Source organism: Dipodomys spectabilis, unplaced genomic scaffold, assembly GCF_019054845.1.
Source record: "Dipodomys spectabilis isolate Male_0828 unplaced genomic scaffold, ASM1905484v1 ptg000328l, whole genome shotgun sequence".
Classification (NCBI taxonomy): Eukaryota; Metazoa; Chordata; class Mammalia; order Rodentia; family Heteromyidae; genus Dipodomys; species Dipodomys spectabilis.
In genome coordinates this window covers 2,223,842-2,244,648 of record NW_024871005.1, presented here as the reverse complement: position 1 = coordinate 2,244,648, position 20,807 = coordinate 2,223,842, and the positions used below count along the sequence as shown (strand labels likewise).

General features: G+C 38.1%; 1 pseudogene; it reads right to left on the bottom strand.

Annotated features, from left to right (window-relative positions):
- The window catches only part of LOC122128311, a 31,671-nt pseudogene extending 15,597 nt beyond the window's left edge, over positions 1-16,074 (bottom strand).
- Between the last annotated feature and the right edge of the window lie 4,733 nt (positions 16,075-20,807).

Here is a 20,807-nt window from a genome sequence, read left to right as displayed (position 1 = left end):
CATTGAGGGCCTTATCCTTGCTTGCTTACTCGTTCAGCCTGCACTCTTACATGTGAACCATGCTTCTAGGATGACTTTTACTTGTTATTTTGGCAATAAAGTCTTTTGAACTTTTCTGAACAGAGTGAGGATTCTCATCTTACCATTCTTATTAGTCTAATAAATATTTGGAGCCTCTGCTACCATACTTTATTGAGCATTTTATTATTTGTGTTCATATGTTTCGAGCTGTATTGCTATTTGGGGTTGTGTTTTACCACTTAGTTCATTCCTATTTCTTATTTTCTTTTCCTTTAGCCATTAATTTGTTTATTCATTTATCTATCTATTGTTTAACCAATCCATTGAACCATCTATTCATTTATGGATCCTTCCATGTACTCACGCATTTTTTATATAGTTGTTTCTAGGAATTTATTAATTACACATTTTTTGGTTTTTTTTTTTTGTGACCATGGTCTCACCCAGTGCCCAAGGCCATCAGGAACCCTCCACCTTCTTCCATCTGCCCCTCTTGTTCTAGATTACACATGTGGACCTTGCCTCTGGTCTCACTGTGGTTTATCACTTACATTTGTTTTGGTATCAATTACAGTCAAAGTAGCCTCACTTGACAATTTTCAATTATTTGCCAAATATTTGCTAGTGATTTGGTTTCTTACTTTGAATCCTAAGTAGTGTGAGTGTTCTGGTTACAACCATACCAGGCACATAATTTGTAAATATTTTTCCTCAGCCTCTTGCTTGCCTTCTGTTTGGCATGCCAGTATTTATTTATTTTTTGTATCTTTTTTAAAAATTTTTATTTATTTTTTATTGTGAAAATACTGTACAGAGGGGTTACAATTACATGGGCAAGATAATGAGTACATTTCTTATCAAGCATTGTAGCCTCCTCTTTTGTTTCCCCTTCCCATCCCTTCCCAGCCTCCCCCGCTCCCCACCCTATCCTTCCCCCCCACCAAAGTTGTAAAGTTCGTTTTCGACATGACAACTTGTACTTCTCATTGTTGCAATGGGTCCACCTGTATCCCTATTTATATGATTTGTTTTTTCCCTTCCCCTCCACAAATTATACTGACATCAAATGCAGTGAAAGCAGGGGTTATACTGTGGGGGAGGGACATACAAAGCAACAAAGAAATAATCTTATAAATGCGTTAGAAACAAATGCGTGAAAGAAAAAAAACATTTGAATACATATCTCAGGGTTCATTTTCCTAACATCGCCTTATCTGACCTTTTCTGCTTGACTCATGCATATACTAGATATTGCAAATAAGGGAAACCATGGGACCTATGTTTCTCTGGGCTTGGCATGCCAGCATTTATTGAAGAGTGTGTTTGTTTGACTAAAGACTTATTTGTCATTTTGAATTTTAGGGATGATTTTATGGAAGTCATTTCTCAGAAATATTTTTCCAATTCAATTTCACATCTAACTCAATTTCACAGCCATGTTTTTCTGTTTTTTTAATATAAGTGTTTTTATTGTGAAAATATGTACAGAAGGGTTACAGTTACATGAGCAAGGTAATGAGTACATTTCTTATCAAGTATTGTTGCATCCTCCTTTGTTTTTCCCCTACCATCCCCTCCCTCCCACCTCCTCAACTACACTCCCTCTCCCCCAGCCTAAATTGTAAAGTTCGTTTTTCGACATAATGTCTTGTACATCTCATTGTTGCAATGGGTCAACCTGTATCCCTATTTAAACAATTTGTATTTTCCTTCCCCTCCCCAAATTATACCAACATCAACTACAGTGAAAAAAGTTTTATCCAGATTGGTAAGTTTGATTGGATAGATGGCACTCTACCACTTGTGTCCAACATTTGTTACTGTTGTGTGCTGAACTTTTGGGAAGAGCAATCTCTTGGAATTTCTACCAGATCCAATTGGCCAGTTGTGTCATTCCCAGAACCTGTGTGATCACAGGTCTTAACTATTGATCATGGTTAAATTGTGTTATTTTTTTGTTTAATTTTATCATCTTTCATAAAAATGCATACATGTATTCACATACCTTTTTCCTTGTTTATTTATTTTTGTTTGTTTTCTGAGATTGGTGTTGCAATCTTGACCAGGCATGCCCAAATTTTGCATCCTCCCCCATCTGCCTCCCAATATCTGAATTACACACCTGGGCCACAGTGTTTCTCTGACTGTTGTGTTGTTCTTTTAGTCATTTTTGGATTTTGTAGTGTGATTTGAATTCAAAGACTCATGTTTGTTTGTTTGCTCACTGAATTGGCATTTTTGTACTTGAACTATGTTCCCATCTTGTTTCTTTTCTTGTCATTTTAGGGATACTGAAATCTCAAATTACTGCCCGTGCAGATTCTCATTGTTTCAACATTTTGACTACCTATATGGCTTGTAGTGTGTCTGGTGCCAAATTACTGAAGTTTTATTTTTCATTTTATATTTATTTTTATGTTTACTGTTATTTTTAATTTTATGATGTTTTCCATATTAACATTTATTTAATCTATTCTGGTCATGTACATACATGGGTGTGCTTAAGTATTAATGTGCTTATTACTTGTATATTTGTTTTATCTTTGTCTTCTGAACCAGGGACTCTCCATCTACCACAGCATATCCATGAATATTCCAGTCTTTTGCCTCTGACTCTATAGTACCTGCATTACATATGTGGGTCCTCATTCCAAGCGCATTGTGGTTTATCATACACATTCTCCTAGGTGTGAATAATGTTGAATGTTTTCTCAACTGCTTTGCTCCCATACCTTGCTAGATACTTCCTAGTGATTTATTTCTTACTTAGAAATCTAAGTGACTTTTAGGTGTACTGTGTTCAAGCCTTGCGGGTATATTATAAGATGAGAATGTCTCGATTTTATTAAAACATTTGCCTCTTTTTTTAGTTACCATGGTTTGAGTGTTGTTTATCAGAAGTTTTTCTTTTTCAAGGTCAAAGCATTTTGCAAATTTTGTTCTCGTACATTGACTCTCTTTTGGCACTCTCCCACTTGTGTCTCTATCACTGCCTTTTGCTTGTGTTTTTATAGCAAGAGTATCCTGGAATTTCTCCTGGTCCTTTGGGCCTTATCTGTCTGAGTACCTTTGTTATTATAGATGTTATTATAGGGATGACCTACTGTTGTTAGGTTCATTGTGGGTTTTTTTTGTCATTTTTATTTTATTTTATCATTTATTAAAATTTATTCATTTACTTACCTACCTGTTCATTTTTCAATTTGCTTATTTATTTAGTGTGTTTTCTGAGGCAAGAAATTACAACCTATTACAGGCTGGCCTTGAACTCTCCAGCGTTCCACACCTCCTTCCTCAGCACTTGGATTATATATGTTAGCCACCACTTCTGTCCCACTACAATCTTTAAATCATTTTTTTGTCTGCATTGGAATTTGAACTCAAGGGCTCACTTGCTCACTCCTGTGGCACTCTTGGACTTGAACTCTGCTTCTAGCCTGGCTTTATTCTTATTCTACAGAGACTGCTCTTCCTTATCTCATCTTCTTCAATAGTTGATTGTGGCTTCTAGTGCACATTTTTATTATTGCTTTTTGTGTTAATCTTTTAAATTTACTATTGTGTATTGTTAATTGTTCTTATTTACTTTTATTTTTATTTGATTTATTGATTCATGTGTGTATGTATAGATAGGTGATAGATAGATAGATAGATAGATAGATAGATAGATAGATAGATAGATAGATAGATAGATATTTCTTGTTTGTCTTGTTTTGATTTTCTGAGTCTGGGTTCCCCCCACACACACTGCTTTATCTCAGAGGCCATTTGTAAAATCCTCCATCTTCTTCCTTCTGCCTCTCCAGTACCTGGATTAGAGGTACAGCCTTCCATTACATGTTCACTGTGGTTTGTCACAGTTTCCTAGTTGTAAATAATGTCCAATGTCCTCTCACCAATATCCATATTTATTTATTTTACTTATTTACATATTTACTTATTTACTGGTGATTTGTCTTTTTACTTTGCATTCTACATATTAGTTAGTTGTTTTGGTTTCCAGCCTACCAAGGATGTGATTTTCAAATATTATTTCTGACCTTTTAGTTTTCCTTGTGCTTGTTATCATAGTCACTTTTCAAAAGAGAGTCTCTCAATTTTAGTTAAGACTCATTTGCCATTTTTTTAAATGCCAGTACTGGGACTTGAAGTTAGGGTCTGTACACTCTCCCTGAGCTTTTGTGCACAAGGATAACATAATCTACCATTTGAACCACAGTTTTTTCTGGTTAATCAGCTCCTAGAAGCTACTGTTTTTTAATTTTAGATATTAGAGTTGAGAGTTGTTGTATCTGATGTTTTGCTCTAATTGATGTTTATCAAAAGTTTATTCTATTTTTTGCTTATTTTTCTGCAATTTCCATGGTATACCCTTACACCTAGTTCCTCTTAGTTTTCCTACCCTTTTTCCTTCAGGATTACTTTTTTTTTTTCAAAATCATGACATCATACATTTTAGAATTAGGTAATAGTACTGAGCCACTCCTTCAATCCTATATTTCATGTTCAGGTTGAGATAAGTCTTTCCCCAGCCATAGTTCCGATCTGAATAGTTTGACTCTTTCCATCATGTTTGGAGACCTGCTTCTGGTTCCTTAGTCCAAGATTATAGATGTGTGCCAGCATAATTGATTCCTTTTTCCCCTTACTTTTCCTGCAATTGTGCTTTTGATTTCTATAAACTTCACTGTCATTTTTTTTGCTGTTTTCCATGTTTTCTTTGTACTAAATATTTTCTGGTGTAAATTTTCCATTCCTTCAGTGAGTCATACTACATTTTGGGCAATTTTTAAGTTGGTGCATTTACTTCCAATATATATGCTAATTTAAAGTATTTTAGGTTTTTGCCATTAATTCCAATAAAGAGAATCTTAGTTCCTTCATAGCTTCCTTATCCCTTTTATTTTCTTCCATTATTATAACAGTATATTTATATGTATTACAAACAACAATGTAATATTGCAATTACTGCTTTTTGTGATAATCACGTTTTTAATAAGATAGTAAAAGTATGATTATAGAATTCTTTTTCCATAATTAGTATACATATAGAATAATCTTAGCAGATGAGCAGGATAGCTCAATAGCTATGTACATATGATCATATAAGATGATGCTAAGCAAAATGAACTCTTAGACATGGACACAAGAGGTTTTTCTCTGTTGTTATTTTGTTTCATGTACTATGGTAGTTTTGTTTATTTTGTGTGTTCTTCCCCCTATGGTATATCCTCTGTTTTTGCTGTATTTGAGTTTGGTACCCTGGTATTGTCTATACGTTTATTTGAATTAGGGAAGGGAAGGGGAACAACAGAATAGTGAGACAAAGGACAAGAAGGAACCAATGCAACAGCAATATACACAAGACAATATGTTGGAAAAGATCTGTACAACTTGTAGAGGCTGCAGGGAGGGAAAGTAAGAGAAAATTGAGGGAAGGGGTAACAAGATTGACAAGAAATGTATTCATTGCCTTACTTATGTTACTGAAACCCTTCTGTACATCACCTTGACAAAAAGAAAAAGAAAAAACATTTAAAAAGAACAATTTTAGAAAAAATTATTTTTCCAGAACTTGGGATTAAATTTAAGGCTTCATGCTTTCCTAACTGATATTCTACCACTTAAGTCATGCCACTAGCCTGGCTTTTTGCTGGTATTTTGGAGATGGAGTTTCTCAGACTATTCTGCCCAGGCTATCTTCGAACTAAGATGCTGAATTTGTCAATCTCCTGAGTAGTTAGAATTGTGGGAGTGAGTCACCATCACCCCACTTGCATATTTTGATAATAACTTTATTTACCATTTTTGCATCTTTTTATTTCTGAGAAATTTTTTCTCTATTTTCTTTGTTTTTCATTGAGACAGTGTCTCACTCTATTGTCCAGGCTAGCCTCCAACACTTGGGTTCAAGTGACCTCCTGCCACAGTCTCCAGAGTAGCTGGAACTACAGGTTAAGTGCCACTGTACCCAGACTGGCACTCATTATTTCTTTCGGTGCATTCAGATTATTATTAACTGCCTGTTTTCTTCATTATACTTTTGTCTGACCCTTTCATTTTTATTATTAAAAATATTGCATTTCTATATATGATTTGTATGCATATATAATTATATGGAGCACTTGCTTAACAGTAAAAATTAACGATTTTATAATTATGTTTATAAGCACTTTACCACCATGCCTGTAATCCTAGCTACTCAGGAGGATAATATCTGAGGATGGTGGTTCAAACCAACCTGAACAGGAAAGGGAAAGTCCTTGAGACTCTTATCTCCAATGAACTACTCAGAAAAAGCTGGAAGTGGTGTTGTGTTTCAAGTGGTAGTGCACTAGCCTTGAACACGAAGATGCTCAGAGCAAGTACCAGGCCCCTAATTCAAGTCCCAGGATTGGCAAAAATAATTATAATAACATTTTACCAGCATTTTTTGCCAGTATGGGAGTTTGATGTCAGAGCCTTGCCCTTGCTTGGGTTGCTTCTCTTTCACATCAAGTGTTGTAACAACATGTGAGCTCCATCTCCAGCTTGGCTCTTTGCTGTTTATTTTAGTGATAGAATCATGCTGATTTGTCTGACCAGGCAGAACCACCAGGCTTTGAACTATACTCCTCATGATCTCACCATTTTGAGTAACTAGGATTATAGGCATGAGCCACCAATGGGCTGGCAGTGGAGGGGGGTGAGGTGGGGGTGGAGTTCAAGGGCTTGAACTCAAGGGCCTGGGTGGATCCATGAGCTTTTTTGCAAAGCTAGTGCTCTACTGCTTGAGCCACAGCTTCATTTCTGGCCTTTTGGTAGTTCATTGGCGATAAGAGTCTCACAGACTTTCCTACCTGGGTTGACTTTGAACTGCAAATTTCAGATTTATCCTCCTGAGTAGGTAGGATTACAGTTATGAGCCACTGAGTCTTTGAAATGTGTGGGTTTTAATTATTCGGTGGTTCCCTTTCATTCAGCCTGATTAACATCCCTGAGAATTTCTTTTTTCTTTCTCTCTTCCTTCCTTCCTTCCTTCCTTCCTTCCTTCCTTCCTTCCTTTCTTTCTTTCTTTCTTTCTTTCTTTCTTTCTTTCTTTCTTTCTTTCTTTCTTTCTCTCTTTTTTTTGTTCTGGCCCTGAGGATTGAAATCAAGGCCTGGGCACTGTCTCTCTGCTCTTTTGCTCAGGGCTAGCACTCTACTACTTGAGCCACAGCTCCACTTCTGTCTTTTTGGTGGTTAATTGGAGGTCATAGTCTCATACACTTTTCTGCCTGGGCTAGCTTTGAACTGCCATCCTCAGATTTAAGCTTCCTGAATAGCCAGGATTATAAGTGTGAGCCAACAGTACCTGGACTCTGAAGTTTTTGTGGGACAGTAATGCTAATTTTTTAATGTCTTACTGCTTTTGTAGCAAAATCACCACAAATCTATGCAAAAATTTAAAGCATACATTTCTGGAAGTCAGAAGTCCATCCATCTTATTTTAGCAAAATCAAGGTATCTTCCAAGCTGTACTTCCTTTGGGGCTGTAAAGGAAACTTGCTTTCTTGTCTTATTCTGATTCTAGAGGTTATCCGCATTCTCTTTTATTTATTTTTCCAGTCCTAGGGCTGGAACTCAGGGCCTGGGCACTGTCTCTGAGTTTCATTTGTTCAAGGCTAGCATAATCTGTTCCTCTGATTTCAAAGCCATCCACAGCTTAGACACATGTTTGTGGACCATAAGGCTTACTGTCTTTTTCTTCTTCAAGTTCAGCTCTACTGTTTATTATCTGTGATTTTTTTTCAATTTAAAATGTACTTTTTGGGACTGGGAAGGTGGCTCAGTGGTAGAGCACTTGACTTGCATGCATGAGGCCCTGGGTTCGATTCCTCAGCACCACATAAGCAAAAAGAAAAAAGCCGGAAGTGGCGCTATGGCTCAAGTGGTAGAGTGCTAGCCTTGAGCTGAAGAGTTGAGGGGCAGTGCCCAGGCCCAGAGTTCAGGCCCCATGACCGGACCCAAAAAATAAAAATAAAAAAAAAATAAAATGTACTTTTTCATTCAAAAATTTTACTTGTCTGTTTTTGAAAATAACATTTATTAATACTTTTTATTCGATGAGTCATTGACAAATTCTATCTTCCTATAATTCTTCCACCATTATTGTCTTTAGTTCTTTGAACATATTCTTAACAGATGTTATACAGCTTTTGCCTAGTAACTTAACATCTTTTCCCCTCAAAGGCAGCATCTAGTGCTTAGGATTTTATGAATTGTTTTTCTTTATTGCCATATATGAGTCACACTTTTTCTGTTTCACTGAGTATCTCTTAAACTGGGTATTTTAGATAATACAACAATCCCCTTCTTTGGTAGTACTGTGGTTTGAACTCAGAGTTTCATGTTTGCTGAGCTTTCTGACTGAAATTCTATCACATAAGCCACACCTACAGTGTGACTTTTTCCTGGTTGTTTAGAAATGGAGTCTAGTGAACATTTTTGCCCAGATTGGTTCTTGATCTTTCTGGTCTCACCCTCATGAGTAGCCAGGATTATAAAGCACAAGCCACCAGCTTTCAGCAACATTGATTATTTCCAATGTGCAGTCTTGAATTATGCCTGAGTTGATTTGGTCTTTGGTTCTTCTTGGGGCTTGAACTCAGGGATTGGGAACTGTTTGTTCTTGAGCTGGTTTTGTTGTTGTTTTGGCTTGGGTTTTTTTCCTCAAGTATAGCATTCTACCACTTGAGCAATACCTCCACTTTCAGATTTTATTTTTTGGTAGTTTACTGGAAATAAGAATCTCACAAACTGCTCCAGCTGGCTGGGAACCATGATCCTCAGATCTCACCCACCTGAGTAGCAAGGGTTACAGGTCTGAGCCACTGGCACGCAGTTTGTTTAGCCTTGCTAAATTGAGGCTGGATCAGCACATGTAGTATTTAGTCACTGATTGTCCCGACCCGCAGGACTTCAACGAGGGCAGTGAACCTAAGCTAGAAGGAATGAAGGGACAAGAGACACGAAGAATGACAGCAAGACAAGGGTTCTGATCAAGCTGCAAATTTTTATTTTTCACACAGGGGTATTTGTATGCTTGGAATAAGGAAGCTTTTTCATTGGCCATTAAGGAAGCTTTTTCATTGGCCATAGCAGTGCAGGATGTTTGCTTAGGGCAGGGGGAAAGGGTGGTCGTTAGCAGTTGCAGGATGTTTACTTAGGGCAGGATGAGGGTAGGATTCTGTAAACTCAGCCTCAAGATGTTCCAGTGAGATAGTCAAGCCTATTATGTTGAGAGACTCAACTTTTGGCTCTCGACAACTGATTATGGATTATGCTTAAGATCCCTGAATCAACAAGAATTTCTGCCTTGTATTAAGTCAATATGTGGCTTAGGGATGGCCTTCATGCATCAACTTTATTCATCAGTTCTTTATGTTTCACTGACCTCCATTTCAGGTTTCAAACTGATCTATCTCTATTGTCTCAACTTCTGATTGTCACCTGTGAATTCTTTTGTGTTAGAAAGTGCCTTATGCTAGTTATTGCAAATAAGGGAAACCATGGGACCTATGTTTCTTTGGGCCTGGCTTACTTCACTTAATATAATTTTTCCAAGTCTTCCAAAGAAACATAGGTCCCATGGTTTCCCTTATTTGCAATAACTAGTATATGTCTGAGTCAAGGAGAAAAGGTCAGATAAGGTGATGTTAGGGAAATGAACCCTAAGATATGTATTCAAATGTTTTTTTTTTTCTTTCAGGCGATTGTTTCTAACACATTTATAAGATTATTTCTTTGTTGCTCTGTATGTCCCTCCCCCACAGTATAACCCTTGCTTTCACTGTATTTGATGTCAGTATAATTTGTGGAGGGGAAGGGAAAAAACAAATCATATAAATAGGGATACAGGTGGACCCATTGCAACAATGAGACGTACAAGTCCTTATGTCGAAAATGAACTTTACAACTTTGGGGGGGGAGGAGGTTTGGGGGTAGCAGGGGGAGGATGGGAAGGGTCGGGAAGGGGAAAGAAAGGAGGAGGCTACAATGTTTGATAAGAAATGTACTCATTATCTTGTCCATGTAATTGTAACCCCTCTGTACAATATTTTCACAATAAAAAAAAAAAGAAAAAAAGAAAGAGAAAAAAATAATAATTTTTTCCAAGTCTTTCCATTTCCTAACAAATGGGGCAAGGTCATTCTTTCTGATGGAGGCATAGAATTCCATTGTGTATATATACCACATTTTCTTGATCCATTCATCTACTGAGGGGCATCTGGGTTGGCTCCATATCTTAGCTATGGTGAGTAATGCTGCAATAAACACAGTTGTGCTGGTAGCCTTAGTATGGTCTTGTTTGTGATCATTTGGGTAAATGCCCAAAAGTGGAATTGCTGGGTCATAGGGGAGCTCTATGTGGAGTCTATATGGAGGAACCTCCATACAACTTTCCAAAGTGGTTGAACAAGTTTACACTCCCACCAACAATGCAGTAGGGTTCCCTTCTGGCCATATACCCTCCAGCATCTGTTGGTATTAGATTTCTTGATTATAGCCATTTTAACTGTGGTGAGGTGTTGTTTTGATTTGCATTTCTTTATGGCTAATGAGGTTGAGCATTTCTTCATGTGTCTATTGGCCATTCTTATTACCTCTTCAGAGAAGTTTCTCTTTAAATCTTTAGCCCACTTATTTATTGGGCAGTTTTGTCTTTGAAGATTTGTTATTAGTGGATTTAATTTTCTGAGTTCCAAGTATATTTTAGATATGAGACCCTTGTCCGTGATATGGCTAGTGAAGATCTTCTCCCAATCCATTGGCTTTCTATTGATCTTGCTAGCTATGTCCTTTGCCATGCAGAAGCTCTGCAATTTCATGAAATCCCATTTATCCAACCTGTCTTTGATTTGTTGTGTTTCTGGGCCTCTATTAAGAAAATTTCGACCTGTGCCAAGGAAACTTAGGGTTTCTCCTATTCCATCCTGTAATGTTTTCAGGGTGTCTGCTCCAAGGTCTTTGATACATTTGGAGTTGATTCTAGTGCTTTGTATGTACCTCCCCCATGGTATAACCCCTGTTTTCACTGTATTTGATGTTGGCATAATTTGGGGAGGGGAAGGGAAAAAAAATTGTTTAAATAGGGATACAGGTTGACCCATTGCAACAATGAGATGTACAAGACTCTATGTCGAGGGCTGAGAAGGTGACTCAGTGGTAGAGTGCTTGCCTTGCATGCCTGAGGCCCTGGGTTGGATTCCTCAGCACCACATAAGCAAAAAGAAAAAAGCCGGAAGTGGCGCTGTGGCTCAAGTGGTAGAGCGCTAGTAGCCTTGAGCTGAAGAGCTGAGGGACAGCGCCCAGGCCCAGAGTTCAGACCCCCACGACCGGACCCAAAAAAAAAAAGAAAAAAAAAGAGAGACTCTATGTCGAAAAAACGAACTTTACAATTTAGATGGGGGGGGGGGAGGGCGGAGGGGAGCGGAGTGTAGTTGTGGAGATGGGAGGGGAAGGGAAAAACAAAAGAGGAGGCAACAATGCTTGATAATAAATGGACTCATTACCTTGCTCATGTAATTGTAACCCCTCTGTATGGTATTTTCACAATAAAAAAAACTTACTAAAAAAAAAAGAAAGTGCCTTAAATTCTGCAATGCTCTGATCCAAATCATGTTGACTCCCTTGGAAACAGCATTTCCTGGATTTCCCTCCTTTCCTTTGGCAAATCCTTTTCATTACAAAGTGAGAACAAGACAAATATGAAGTGTGGACTAGAGTTGTCAATAGATTTCTTCCCTTTGTCTGGTATAAATTTTCCACAAGTCTAACAAAGGTAAAACAGATCTGAAAAGGCAAATAATATTTTCAAGGGCAAAATTGGAAAGACTCATCCCTCTATCTCTTCATTAGAACATTCGCTTTAGAAAGTTTTTAATTGTGACGTTTTTCTCCTTTGAGATATATTTAAATCTTTTTTTCTGTTTTTTCTGTTTTTTTTAATTTTTATTTTTGACAATATGAGACCTGAGCCTAGAAATACATACACCTTTTTAATAAGTTTTTTAATTGTGAAAATACCATATAGAGGGGTTACAATTACATGAGTAAGGTAATAAGTACATTTCTTATCAAGCATTGTTGCCACCTCCATTTTTTCCCCTACCATCCCTGCCCTCACATTTCCATGACTACACTCCCCCCATCCACCTCTCCCCTGGCAAAGTTGTAAGGTTACATTTTCCACCTAACATTTTGTACATCTCATTGTTGCAATGAGACCACATGTATCCCTATTAAAACAACTTGTTTTTTCCCTTCCCCTCTGCAAATTATACCAACAGTAAATCTTTTTGAAAGCCATGTGTGTCTATGTTGAAATGAGCTATACAACTTAGAGGCTGGGAGGGAGGAAGTTGGGGAGGTGGGGAAGAAAGGGATGGCAGGGGAAAAACAAAGGAGGAGGTAACAATGCTCTATAGGAAATGTACTCATTATCTTACTCATATAACTGTAACCCCTCTGTACAGATTTTTACAATAAAAATCATATGTATATGAAAGAAAGCAGAAGACAACACCCTTAAAGGAACATGACAAAATTGCAAAAAAAAAAAAAAAAAAAAAGCTGTGTGTGTATATTGAGATTGAACTCAGGGCCTCACACTCTGTCACAAACTTCTTGCTCACTACTGGCATTCTGCCACTTCAGCCATGACTCTTGCCTGATATTTTGCTGATTAATTGGAAATGGAATTTCATAGACTTTCCTGCTCAGGTTAGCTTTGAACCTATATTCCTTCAGATCTCAACCTCCTGAGTAGCTAGGATCAGAGGAGGGAGCCACTAATGACCATCTTAAAGTTGTTTTAAAAATTATACAATGCACTATTAGGACTAAAAGACTACACTAGGCCCCAGTAAATAAGATCCTTAGACTCACTCATGCTAAATGCCACATAGAAACCAAAACAGAACAGTTTTTTAATGGAAAAACTTAGGTATTTAACTCTAGTTTTTAACTACTTATAGAGATATGATGGAAAGTATATTTTTAAATTTAGGACATGGAGGAAAGGTATAGGAGAGGGGAGGAAAGAAAGGGTAATTCTTAATTTATGAGCTCTGTGTTCTATCTACAGTCTCTCTCTCTCTCTCTCTCTCTCTCTCTCTCTCTCTCTCTCTCTCTCTCTCTCTCTCTCTCTCTCTCTCTCTCTTTCACACACACACACACACACACACAAAACAAAAATACAACTACAATGAAATCCAGAGGTAAAGATCACGGTCTTAAAAATATACCTGGGTAGAACTCAAAAAACTGAATCCCCCAAATCTTCAAAGAAACAACTGTCCGATAAATAAGTGGGCTAAAGACTTAAAGTGAGACTTCTCTGAAGAGGAAAGAAGAATGGCCAATAGACACATGAAGAAAGGCTCAACTTCTCTAGCCATAAAAGAAATGCAAATCAAAACAACATTGGGATTCCACCTCACCACAGTTAGAATGACTATAATCAAGAAATCTAGTAACAACAGATGCTGGAGGGGATGTGGCCAAAAGGGAACCCTACTGCATTGTTGGTGGGAGTGTAAACTTGTTCACCCACTTTGGAAAGTAGTAAGGAGGTTACTCAGACTCCACATAAAGCTCTTCTATGACCCAGCAATCCCATTTTTTTTACATTTATCCAAAGGATCACAAACAACGCTATACTAAAGCTACCAGCACAACTATGTGTATCACAGCATTATTTACCATAGTTAAGATATGGAACCAACCTAGATGCCCCTCAGTAGATGAATGGATCAAGAAAATGTGATATATATACACAATGGAATTCTATGCTTCCATCAGAAAGAATGGCATCGCCCCATTTGTTAGGAAATAGAAAGACTTGGAAAAAAGTAAGTAAGTGAAGTAAGCCAGGCCCAAAGAAACGTAAGTCCCATGTTTTTCCTTATTTGCAATAATAAGTATAAGACGAGGACAAGCAGAGAAGGTCAAAAGCTATGTACATATGACCATATAAGATGATGTTAAGTGAAATGAACCCCAAGATAGGGACACAAGTGGTTTTTTTCTTTCTTGCTATTGTTTTTTAACGTATTTAAAATGTACGATGTAAGTTTTTTTTGTTTCTTTTGTATGTTCTTCCCCCACAGTATAACTCATTTTTACTGTATTTGATATAGGTGCCCTTTATTGTGTATATACATTTTTCTAATTTTGGGAGGGGAAGGGAAATAACAAAATGCTGAAATAAGGATACAGGATGACCCATCATAACAATGAGATGTACAAGGTACTATGTTGAAAACGAACTTTACAACTTCAGTGGAGGAGGGAGAGGCTGGGTAGATGGGGAGGGGAAGTTTGGTAGGGGAAAACAAAGGAGGAGGTAACAATGCTTGATAAGAAATGTACTCATTATCTTACTCATGTACGGTATTTTTACAATAATAAAATCTATAAAAAATAAAAAAGCATGCCTGGGGCCAGGTACATGGCTCAAATGTTGGAAGATTTGCCTAGCATGATGGAAGACCTGAGTGCCATCTCTATTACTGCCAAAAATGTCTTTCAAGGTGCAAGCATTTTCCCCAGCACTGGGGAAGTAGGGTCAGACCTTCAGTTCCAGAGGATAGCCTGGGATCTAGAACGTGTGTAAAAATAAAGGGGAAAAAACAGGACAAATATATTTTAATAAGAAAAAAAATAATAAATGCATTGAGGATGCAAAAAAAGGGAGAAATGAAAGTAAGCCCAAGAAATAAACAAAGAAAAGCAGAGATAACAAAGTGAAAGAATTATACACTACATATATAACATTCTTTGGGCATGTACCAATGGCTCACAGCTGTAATCCTAAGTGACTCAGAAGCAGAGGCCTGAGGATCATGGTTCAATGCTAGACCAGAGAAAGAAGTCCATGAGACTCATTTCCAAACAATAAAAAGCCAAATGTGGAGAGGTGGCTCAAGCAGTACAGAGATAGACTTTGGCAATAAAGCTAAACGACAGCATCCAGGCCTCAGTTCAAGCCCCAGGACTGACACAAAAAGAAAATAAAACGTTAAGTTCTTTGGGATCGTTAAGTATAGATAAAGCATTAGTGAACAAATACTGAAGAGTAATAAAGAAAATATTTGGAATTATACCATAATAATGATCATTGGAGTTTACTTGTTAAATACCACACAAATACCACCAAATAGATGTGGAATGGGCTATTAAAAAGGTCTCATAAATTGGCAAAAATGGCTCTAGGAAACAGAGAGAACAGAATATACCATTTACCATGGAAGAGACAGAAGGAAAATTGCAGACTATCCTCCAAAAGTGTCCAAGGCCCAAGAGATTCCAGGTAATTCTATTCATTCTTCTCAAACTTTTCAAACTGCTCAGGAAAAAAGGGGGCACCGGGTCGGCGCAGGAAGGAGGAAGATCTTAAACATCTCTTTTGGGTATTTCTCTGCTTTTCTAATTGCACGTAAGATCCCTCCCAAGCTTCAGCCAAGTCATCAATGTTCCTTTAATGGAACCCAGTAGTATCAACCAACCAACTCAGGAAAAAGAAGAGGAAGCAGGGCTTATTCCAGCCCAGCCCTCTCACTCCCCCAATCCTCCCATGATGCTAGTCCTGCTAGCACTACACTACACTGGACCACAGGGTTGGAGTATCTATTCACAACTGGATCAGCAAACGCAGCTGTTAAGATGAAAATGCACACAAAATCAAGAAGGGTCCTCTAATTGCTAAGGCCCACAACAGCACTGCTGTTCCTGAGGAGCTTCCTTCAGCATCTGACCCCAAAGCTTTGGTTCTCAAAGCTTATTTTCATTTCTCCCTCTTCTTGAACTGGATTGTCAATGCACTTATTCTTTTTTTCTTATTAAAATATATTTTCCAGGTATTTTTTCCTTTTTTCCCACAGGTTCTGAATCCCAGGCTATCTTCTGGAACTGAAGATCTGCCCCCACTTCCTCATTGCTGGAGAAAATTTCTGTACCTTGAAGGCCATTTTTGGCAGTAATAGAGATTGCACTCAGGTCTTCCATCATGGTAGGCAAATCTTCCGACATTTGAGCCACATACCCAACCCAAGACATGTTTTTAAGGCAGTGATCTTTACCTGTGGATTTCATTGTAACTGTATTTGTGTGTGTGTGTGTGTGTGTGTGTGTGTGTGTGTTACTGTAGATAAAACTCAGAGCTCACACATTTGGGCAAGTGTGCTACAATTAAGCTACACCCTCATTCCTCACTTTTCACTTTTTGAGATGAAATCTCAAACTCAAGCTTACCTTCAACTTCTTGTCTCAAGTGGTCCTTCTGCATCAACCTGCTATGTGACTGGTACTAAAGATATATCATCATGCCTGGAGATTTAACTGTATCGTGCAGATAATAGTGTGTAGTTTCTTTTTTAATTTGCAAAAAGAATTCCTGCATAAATGATGTTTAAAAATTTTTAAACTATCACAGAATTACAGAAAATTTGTTAGTGTGGTAATACTTGTTGTAAGTCCAGTAGTCAGGAGGCTGAGGCAGGAAGATTATGACTTTAAGGTCAGCCTAGGTTACATAGTGAGATGTCTCAAACCACACTATAATCAATCAGGACCCTGAGTTTCCAATTGCAGTGCTGCAAATAGTCGCAATCATCATCATCATCATCACAATTACCCAAGTATTGAAAGTACATTACAGAGAACTTTTCTTTCTGAACCATTTAATATTACCATTTAAGATTGTTCTTGGATGCTTTAGCAGGACAAAGGCATTGTCCTGTATAACCAAATCCAGCCACCAGAATCAGAGAGTTATGTACTATATTGCTATCATCTGATCCTCGAATCTTACCACTGCAAATAAGGTCATTTCTAGCAGAAGGGAGCCCATTCAGAATCCCATGTTGCATTTTGTTTTCCTCTCTCTTCAGTCTGAAACAATTTCCATAGGCTTTCCTTGACTGTGACACCTTAAAGGTGAACATTAGAAGTCAGTACCCCATACCACCCCACCCTCCCTCGCTGAGGATCCAACCCTCAGCCTTGGCTTGTACCTGTGCTCTATCACTGAGCTGCACACCCAGCCTAGTCACTTTGTAGCTCACCCATGAGATGGGTTTGTCTGCAGTCACAGCACCCTCGGGTTCTGCATGTTGAATAGGAGGCTCACACAGGTGATGATGTATCTTTTTCAACCACTCCTCAGATGTGGAGTGCAATGACTCAATACTGATGTTCACTTCTGTCCCTTCATTGAAATAGTGTCTGTATGCCAGGTTTCCTCTCCCCCTCCCTTTCTCCTCCTCATCTCCATCTTCCCCTTCTCACGTCCCTGCACCTCCCCCACCACCTCTCTATGGGTGATGTTGGAATTGAATCCAGAGCCTTGTTCCTGCTTCTCAGTGCTCTATCATTGGGCCTACTCTCCAGTCCCTCTTTCTCTAATTTGAAGTTTGTACTTTTCATTGTAATTGATGAGTTTAAAGTGGACAGGTACTTGATACTAGGTAGGTATTTACACTCTTCCTCACTTCAATTCATGTCATCATGGATTCGTGGTTTACTCTTTTATTCAGTCAGTTTTAATCTATGTTTTTCATTACTTGTTTTGATATCCTCTAAATTTTTTGTTGAAAATTATTATCAAGTCACATCCAGTGATTAATAAAAAATTTATAGGGCAGTCCCTTCTACCCTTGCTGATTTCCCAATTGTTAATATTTGGTCTAATTTTGAAGTGCGGTATCATTGCTGAGAAGTTGACACTGGTGCAATGCAGTTTATTCCCACCTCATCAGTTTTCCATTAATCCATGTGTTTGTGGGATTTTTTGTTCAGGTATGTCACCTGTACCATATTTACCATATTTAGGGTACAGGATGGTTCCAGTCATTCAAGCTCCCCTTCTCCCACATTTTTCTGGGCAGAACTAGTCCTATTTTCCCTACTATCCTCATCCTTGATAATACATATTAGCTTTGCTATTTTATCATATAGTATGGCATTTTTGTGTGTCTGCTGGTCCTGGAGCTTGAACTTGGGACCTCAGTGTTGTCCCTGAACTTTTGTACTCAAGGCTACTCCCCTACCACTTGAGCCACAACACTTCTGGCTTTTTGCTGGTTTATTGGAGATAGAGTCTCACAGACTTTCCGGTTCCTGCCTGCTTGGAAACTGTAATCCTCAGATCTCAGCCTCCTGAGTACCGAGGAATACAGGCATGAGTCACCAAAGCCTAGCGTTTGGTGGCTTTTTAAGTTTGGCTTTTTTTCTACTCATCTGATTCCATGGCTAGCATTTCATAATATGAATATTCTGCAGTTAATGTTAAAAAGGCATTTAGATTGTTTCTAGTTTAGCGTCATTACGAATAAAGATGTAGCTGCAATATTTTTTTGTTTTATTTGTTTTGTTTTGGTTTTGCCAGTCCTAGGGCTTGAACTCAGGGCCTAGGCACTATCCCTGAGTTTCTTTTGCTTAAGGCAAGCACTCTACCACTTGCACAACAACACCATTTCTGGCTTTTTCTGATTATGTGGTACTAAAGAATCAAATCCAGGGCTTCACGCATGCTAGGCAATCATTCTACCACTAAGCCACATTCCAGCCCTGCAATGTTGTTCTCTCTCTCTGTGTGTGTGTGTGTGTGTGTGTGTGTGTGTGTGTGTGTGTGTGTGTGTGTGTGTGTGTGTGTTTAGCAGGGTGAGCGCGGGTTGTTTTTATTTCTTTTTGTTATTGTTTTTCCATCCTGTGAGTTGAACCCAGAGCCTTGTGCATGCTAGGCAGCACTGAGCTACACCTACTCCAGATATTTTTATTTTGAAATAAGTTGCAACTAAATGGTCCAGACTAGCATTGACTGCCCAAGTAGATGGGATTACAGGTAGTGTGTACCACCATGCCGGGGTATTAAAGCAGCGATGAAGTTTCATGTACAGGTTTTTGTAGAAGCCTAAATTTCCATCTCTCTGGAATAAATGATCAATAATACAATTTATTTATTATATTCTTAGGTTTTTCTTTTCATTTTGCAGTGCTTGAGATTGAACCAAGGACATTGAAGATGATGGCCAATACTCTGTCACTAAATAAACCCCAGTATCTTCATGCCAGTTCTTTATATATGGCTTTACCATTACCCATTGCCACCAGAAGTGTACCAGTGAACAGTTTCTCTGATTACAAGTGTTTGGTGTTAATGCTATTTCTTTTATTATGTTATTAATTGTAAAAATAGTGTACAGAGGGATTACAGTTACCTGAGTAAGGTAATGAGTACATTTCCTATTGAGCATTGTTACCTCCTCCTTTGTATTCCCCTACCATCCTCCCCACCTCACCTCCCCAATTCCTCCCTACCCCACCCCAAGTTGTAAAGTTCATTTGCAACATAGTGTCTTGTACACCTCGTTGTCACAATGGATCAACCTGTATCTTTATTTCAGCATTTTGTTATTTCCCTTCTTCTCCCCAAATTAGAAAAATATATATACAAGATGCAGGGCACCGACATGAAATACAGTAAAAATGGGTTATACTGTGGGGGAAGAACATACAAAAGAAACAAAAAATCTCACATTGTACAGTTTAAATACACTCCCCTATGACCCAGCAGTCCCACTTGGCATTTACCAAAATGATCACAAACAAGACCATACTAAAGCTACCACCACAACTATGTTTACTGTAGCATTATTCACCATAGCTAAGATATGGAAGCAACCCAGACGACACTCAGTAGATGAATGGATCAAGAAAATGTGGTATATATACACAATGGAATTCTATACCTCCATCAGAAAGAGTGACATTGCCCCATTTGTTAGGAAATGGAAAGACTTGGAAAAAAATTATATTAAGTGAAGTAAGCCAGGCCCAAAGAAACATAGGTCCCATGGTTTCCCTTATTTGCAATTACTAGTATATGTCTGAGACAAGAAGAAACAGTCAGATAAGTTGATGTTAGGCGAAATGAACCCTAGATAAGGATTCAAATGTTTTTTCTTTCTTGCGATTGTTTCTAACATATTTATAAGATTATTTCTTTGTTGCTCTGTATGTCCCTCCCCCACAGTATAACCCCTGTTTTCACTGTATTTGATGTTGGTATAATTTGTGGAGGGGAAGGGAAAAAACAAATTGTTTAAATAGGGATACAGGTGGACCCATTGCAACAATCTTGTACATCTGTACAAGATGTTGTGTCAAAAAATGAACTTTACAACTTTGGCCTGGGGGGGAAGGGGGAAGGGGGGAGGGGAGATGGGAAGGGAATGGAAAGGGAAACAAAGGAGGAGGCAACAATGCTTGATAAGAAATGTATTCATTACCTTGCTCATGTAATTGTAACCCCTCTGTATGGTATTTTCACAATAAAAAAAAACAATAGCAAGAAAGAAAAAAATCACTTGTGTCCCTATCTTGGGGTTCATTTCACTTAACATCATCTTATATGGTCATATGCACATAGCTTTTGACCTTTTCTGCTTGTCCTAGACTTATACTAGTTATTACAAATAAGGGAAGCCATGGGACTTATGTTTCTTTGGGCCTGGCTTACTTCACTTAATATAATTTTTTCCAAGTCTTTCCATTTCTTAACAAATGGGGCAATGTCATTCTTTCTAATGGAGGCATAGAATTCCATTGTGTATATATACCACATTTTCTTGATCCATTTATCTACTGAGGGGCATCTAGGTTGGTTCCATATCTTAGCTGTGATACACATAGTTATGCTGGTAGCTTTAGTATAACCTTGCTTGTGATCCTTAGGGTAAATGCCAAAAAGTGGGATTGCTGGG